Genomic DNA, 6,453 nt, shown 5'->3' with positions numbered 1-6,453 from the left:
ATCGAGGTCCTGCTAGTCTCCTTGCTTTTACCCAGCCCTTGTCCTCTGTGCAGCAGACAGATGATCTTAAATACATAAATAGTCCCTGAACTGCTCGCTCTCTCTCTCTCTCTCTCTCTCTCTCTCTCTCTCTCTCTCTCTCTCTCTCTTCTCTCTCACTTCTCTCTTCTCTCTCACTTCACTCCTCCCCTCCCCAGCATTCATCATGGTTCATAAGCAGGTGTCGATTAATTTTCCTGTTAGTTTATTTACTTTCTGTCAAACTTTTTGTTTGTTTTCTCTGTTACTAGATTGGAAGCCCAGAGGTCCTGTGTTTTGTTCCTGACCCATGACATGAGCAGCTTGTAGCATAGGGACCACACTGAGCCGGTGCCAGCTTGAGCCAAAGCCACAGTCCAGAAGCGCTGGGGAATCTGGGGGCTGAGAAGAGGATGTGCATGTAGGTCTCAGTGACATTAGGTTTCTGGTGTGTGCAGCTGGGTGATGAGTTGTGAAGTCCCAAGTGTAGGAGGAACTGCAGCTTGGTGGAGAGAACCAGGTTTTTGTTCTGTTGAGTTTGAGGGGCTTGAGAGATCAGCCTGGCCCTGACTTGCCAGCCCCTGAAGGTGACCGCTGGAGGGCTCCATCTGATAGGTCCAGTATGGAAAGGTTCTAATAAAGCTGACAAGCTGCCACATGAAGCGTGGCCTGTGCGTCCACCTTAGTTCTCCTACCTCTCTTTAGTGGCAGCCTGAGGTCCAGGCCCAAATCAAAATTCCCATCCTTCTCTGAGCCCAAACCAGCTTTTGGCCCGTGTTGAGGCCCCACCTCCCTTCCTCTTCCCCATCCTGCCTCCTGAGGGTGGCGATCTGCCCAAGCTCACTCCTGTCTGGCATCAGCACTCTGGCTTCCCCTTACTGCAGTCTAGGGCTACGCAGAGCAGCGAGATGTGGCCCGAAAGGAAGACAGGGGTACCATAGGGCCCAGAAGCAGAGAACTGCAGGAACCTGGGCACCCAGGGGGTGGTGGAGAATAGGGTACATGGACACTAGGCAGTGTGTCCCATGGACTCTCTCATGCAGTAGAAGGGTGCTCTAGGGGAGGCCAGAGCTGGAGGCGGAGCCAAGGCATCTCTGCTATGGTGGCCTGGACACACCAGTGCGGGGGCCATCTGGGCAGTTGGGGGGTTCTGAGGGCTGGGGCTCAGGGTGGGGCAGTGGGCTTTGGACCCTCAGCATGAAGTTGGAGGTAATTGAGGATGGAAAATAAGCCGAGTGTGTAAAGGGAAGGGAGAATGGTGGGCTGTGTGTGTGGCCCCCTAACAGGCTCATTCTCCTCCTGCCGATGCCTGCAGCCTGGGTCCTGAGGATGCGTTGGGAGTTTAGCCGTGGGGAAGGGATGGCTTGCGGTTCATATGCTCAGACTCAGTTTGAATTCTGGGTTTCCCTCTTACAACTTGCTGTTGTGCAAGGCCTGGCAGTGGTTTGGCCTCCTTGAGCCTGTCCCCAGATCCGGCTCCGTGGAATGGGTACCGTGAAGCTGAATGAAGTTTGTGTGAGGACTGACTGGGAACACTTTGTAACTACCGGGAGCTTGTATCAGGCCTGGTGATTTTTGGCGACATGAGACATAGAAAAATCGAAATGTCATAAGTTTAAAACAGGAGAGGAAAAGGTACCCAGCAGGTGACTGGGGAGTCCGAACCTGGGGAGGAAGGCAGGAAGAAGGCGCAAGCCTGTTCTGGCCGGCGCCTTCTCCTTTCTCTCTTCCAAGCTCTTACATTTCAAGAGAGACCAGTGCACTCTGTGGCTGGTTCTTCTGAGCCGGTGCTGCAAGGCAGGGCCCTCCAGGGAGCCGACCATGAGAAAGGGCCGGAGGTGAGGTGCCTGAGCTCGGAGCAGAGGCTCTTGTCTTGAGGGCAGGAAGTGTGAGGCACTGAGCAGCCGAGTGCTCCCTGCGGAGTGCTGGGGCGCAGGGCGGGTGTGTGTCACTGTGGCGGTGAGGGGAGCGGAAGTCGGAAGCACCAGCCACCACATTCTCGGGGCAGACAGACTAGACTGTGCAGTAGGAAGTGCTCCTGGGGCTGGGCTGGGGAGCCCGGGACAACCCGCCGCTTCTGGGCCCTTTGGAGGTGAGCCTAGTGGGTTTACCTAGGTGGGGCTGGGGGGAGCAGGGAACGTTAAGAGCCACGTGGTGGGCGGGAAGGAGATGAGGGCTTTGGTTGTGCTGTGTTCACCTGGCCTGAACCGACCTCACTAGATCCCCACCTTCCCTTTACTTCGCTCCATCCCCTCCTCCCCTTAGCCCGCCCCTCCCCTTCTAGCCCTTTGCAGGCCTGCTGTCTCCTCCTCCTTCCCCCAGGGCCCCTGGAGGTCTACAGGAGTGAAGGGTTGGGGCTGGAGGAAGCCCTCCCAAAGTCCCAGTGACTGCTGAGGCTGAGGCTCCAAGCAAGCCTTGATCCTAGGGCCTGGATGGAGGCTGTGTGTGGCGGGGGCTTGGGCTGGGGCCGCGCAGGCTGTGGTCAGTCACTGCAGGATTGGAGGTCAGACTTGGCGCCCAGCTTCAGCTTGGGCTGGAGGTGGGGGGTCTTCTCTGTCTGTTTAGCTCTGGCTTAGGCCTATTGTCCTGCTGTACAAGAGGAACCATGTCATTCTCAAACGTGACCCTGTTTGAGAAACTCTGTGGCCCACTAGTTATAGTTATTGCCCTGAGGTAAGGCAGTCTTGGGAAGAGAAGGCCCCAGGCACTGCCTGTGATTCTAGGATATGAAATCCCACTGTTGGATTCGTTCCTCTGCTGAAAGCCTGGGAAGGATGACCTGTCATTGGCTGATAGTAAATTCCCCATAGTATGATGAGCCTTGGCCTGGCCTGCCACAGCCCCTGGGACCTTAGGGATGACATACCCCCTCCTTCTGTGGATAAGGAAGCACCTAGCATAAGGGTTAGAACCTAGCTACTGAGCTGTTTGTCGGGGGAAGAAGAGAGATCCAAAGTTGGGGCAAGGGAGGCCCAGCCAGACTTGAACTTCCTAGGGGTCCCTGACTTTCCCAGGCGTCTGCTCTCGTGGGGATCTTTGGTGCATGCATACCCCACCCCTATCCTCCTGCCTGCTCTCTACATGCTCCTTCCTGAGCCCAGCTGTTTCTACCGCAGCGGGGACACCCCCCCCCCCCCCCCCGCCCCAGTTACCTCTCTGCATATTTGCATGAAGCCATGAAGCCTCCTTCCGTGGCAGGATGTGGGCCTCGCCTGCCAGTTTTCTCACAGAGGAGCTTGGGCCCAGGCTTGGGTAGGGGTGGCTGTCTTGTATCTCCAGACCAGGGGGTTCGCCTGAGCTCCCTTCCCCAGAGACATGTCTCATGGGCAGCTACCTCGGTGTGCAGGGACAGGACAGCTCACCTCTCCTAAGCCCATGAACAGGCAGAAGCCTTCATGCTTTTTCCATAGGAAAGAAACTATTTCCAGGGTAGAAGGGAGGAACTATGGCTTGCTGAGCCTGTGGCTTGAAGGGGAGAGAGGCAGAGAGATGGACGTGCTCCAGTTGGAAGGCACAAGCGTGACTCCTCCAGGAGGCAGAGAGCTGGGGGAGCCTGACAAGAAGAGTTGTGGTTTTTGTTTATTTTGAATGGAAGGCAAAAGCAGCAGAGTTAAACTGAGCAATATGTGATACTTCTTATGTTCTCTCCACGGGCCAGGCCCATCGTCCACTCTGAACACTCATTCCCATTTCCAGGCAAACCCATTGAATAGCTTAACTCTACCTTATTTCCTTATTGTGCAGACAAGGACCAGGTGACACGTTCCTCTCCATCACGTCACAGGCCAGTCAGTCGTAGTCAGCATGTGAGTCTAGTCTGTGAGCCTCCATGCCTGCATTATCCATTGTGACCTTGAACTGGGTGAGGGACAGGGTCAGTGCAGGGCACCTTGGGCTGTCTCCTCTCCTACTCAGGGAAGTTTGTGCCAGATCACAAGGCCCACTAAGATCAGCATGAAACTGCCTTGAAGAGCTGGGTGGGGCTGCAGGGAGGGTGTTCAGTGGGAGGGACTCTGCCCTCCTGGTCCCTGCCCCTGTTATTCTCTGTGAACCACCAGCTGGATGCCCAGTTTAGCCCCTGCAGTATTCTCCATGCGAAGCCCCCCTCCCATGATGACAATCCCCTGAAATGTTAGCCCAGCCCGGGAGATAGGGAGATGGGGGTGTGTCCTCAATGGTCTCTCTTACTGAGCCCCCTTGCTGTTTCCTCCCCTCTGTATCCCTGGAGCATCAAGTCATTTTACCAGATTTTGCAGAGCCCTTCCCCGGCTCCCAGAATATAATCCTTAACCTTCCTGAATATCACAGCACTCAAGAAAATGAAGGGCTGCTGTATTTTAGAGGTATCCGAACTTGTTTTATGTGGCAGATATTGATTCATTGATTGATTGTTGTCAGTACTGGGGATTGAACCCAGAGCTTTCTACCATAGCTATATCCCCAGCCCTTTAAATTTTTTTTTTGTTGTTAATTTTACCACAGCATCTCACTAAGTTGCCCGGGTCTGGCTCAAACTTGTATCCTCCTTCCTTAGCCTCCCAAAGTATGGGGATTATAGGCATACCCCACCATACCCCATCTTGCAGCAGATTCTTTTAATGCTAAATCCCCCTTCTACTGCTTTTGCTCTGTACCTGAAACAGGAGATTTCCAAAGCGATTTTACCAAATACTTGGTGTAAGGGAAAAAAATAACTAGAAAATTCTGGGTGTGTGCATATGACATGAGCTCTGCTCTCCCATTCCTGCCCACCTGTGCCACAATCTCTCCAGGAACAAAAGCTGGTCTCTAACCTCCCCCAGTGACTGGTAGGGTGATCTTGATGGCCACAAGAAGTGAGCACACCCTTAACTCACCCCACCTGTCCATTTAGGGAGGAGGAAGTAAAAAAAAGGAAGGAAGAAAGGAAGGAAGAAAGAAAGGAGGGAAGGAAGGACGGACAGACAGATGGACTTCATGAAGTCTAGGGCAGTTGATTGGTGGGTAGGAAGAGAGATGCTCAAGAGAACCACGGAGTTGGTTATATGCTTCGTAGCTGGTTTGCTTCCTGACTGAGCCACTTGAGCCTTGAAGTGCTGGGGCTGTAGCAAGGATGTGTAGTGGGAGGGACTCTGAATATCTGGACCTCTGTGGGTCTTGGCTTCCTTCTTCTTAAGAAGGGGATGCTACCAGCTGTCTTCTTTGTGGAGTGACTGGCAAGAGAGATGAGCTTAGGGCTATGAGGGTGGATGAGAGCACAATGCAGAGTTTGGTAAACACCTGCCACCAGACTGTGAAACCCCAAGTATCTATAGTGAGCCTGAAGTTCTGAAGTCAATACTGCCTTTAACTTTCTGATCCACTTGAGCTAAAGGACAACGATATATCAGTCTAGAACTTTGTGGGTGAGAGTGATTATAACAGCAACATCAAGGACTGCTATGGCTGTATCTAGATCCCCCCCAACGCCTCATATGCTCAGAGGCAGGGATTTATGGAAGGTGATTGGGTTATGGAATCAGTATAACTGACTTGCTGTTAGGAGGGGGAGTCTAGAGGTGGGTCGCAGGAGATGTAACCTGGAGGAGTGTATCTCTCTTCCTGGCTTCTCCCTTCATTCTCTGCTATCCTGCTGATGAGGTGAGCAATTTTTCCTCTCCTATACCTCTTCACCATGGTGTCTTGCCTTGGAGTAAGCTGACCACAAACTGTAAATGTGAGCCAAAATAAGCCTTTCCTTTTTAAAATTGTGGATGTCAAGTGTTTTGTGCTAGCTATAAGGAAAGTAACTAAGACAAATTTTGGTACCACAAAATTAGGGTCATTTCTGTGTCACTACCTGACTGTGTGGTTCAGAAGCCTTTAGAAATGATTTGCAGGAGGAATTTGGAAAGGTTTGGAGATTCTGGCTGAAGAAGCAGCTCTAGAATGCTGTAAGCCAAGCTTGACAGGAGGTTGTGGTTGGAATTCAGAAGACTAGAATGCTGATTAAAAGGCAGATGCTAAAGATCAGATTCAGGAGGTTTCAGCAGGGAACAAGGACTCCATTGGCAGTAGAAATCAAGACTATGTGGGTTATGCTCTGGCAGAAACTTTGTCTACAGTTTACTCATGTCTTGAGATTTTTGTGGCAGACTGAAATTAAAGTGGTAGACTAATTAATCTGGTGCAGGAAATTCAAGATAGCTTAAGTCTTCAGGCTGTAGCATGGTTACTTCTGGCAGCTTTTAATCAGGTTTATACTGAAAATCAAGAGTAAACCAAACAGCTAAATGATTTTAAAAGTTTTAAGTTTGGCAAAACACTTTACTCTGGTAAAGTTGGGGACTATACAGTTTTTGTGGAGGAGAGCTAGGTTGCTGAAAAGATTAAAAAGCAGCTAAATACTTTGAGTGAGGACAATAAGAAGGATGCCTTGAGGGCATGTGTGGAAATAGCAGGACCCCTCACCTTTTG

At 51.7% G+C, this 6,453-nt stretch overlaps 1 protein-coding gene across 5 annotated transcripts in view; it reads left to right on the top strand.

The window, feature by feature from the left end:
* Psd4 (pleckstrin and Sec7 domain containing 4) overlaps positions 1 to 6,453 on the top strand; it is a 40,927-nt gene that overhangs the window by 12,117 nt on the left and 22,357 nt on the right. For 3 of the 5 annotated variants that reach the window (XR_001237032.1, XM_005400583.1, XM_013522824.1), the window contains exon 1: positions 2,013 to 2,110. The exons of the other annotated variants lie outside the window; for them this stretch is intronic. The gene's annotated coding sequence lies outside the window, so the exon portion shown is untranslated. Of the gene's footprint in view, positions 1 to 2,012; positions 2,111 to 6,453 lie in introns of those variants that run through there. 5 annotated transcript variants of the gene reach the window in all.

Source organism: Chinchilla lanigera, unplaced genomic scaffold (assembly GCF_000276665.1).
Source record: "Chinchilla lanigera isolate Chin_1 unplaced genomic scaffold, ChiLan1.0 scaffold00069, whole genome shotgun sequence".
In the NCBI taxonomy this organism is placed as follows: Eukaryota; Metazoa; Chordata; class Mammalia; order Rodentia; family Chinchillidae; genus Chinchilla; species Chinchilla lanigera.
Note: the sequence above shows the minus strand (reverse complement) of the source record. Positions and strands in the feature narration are given on the sequence as shown.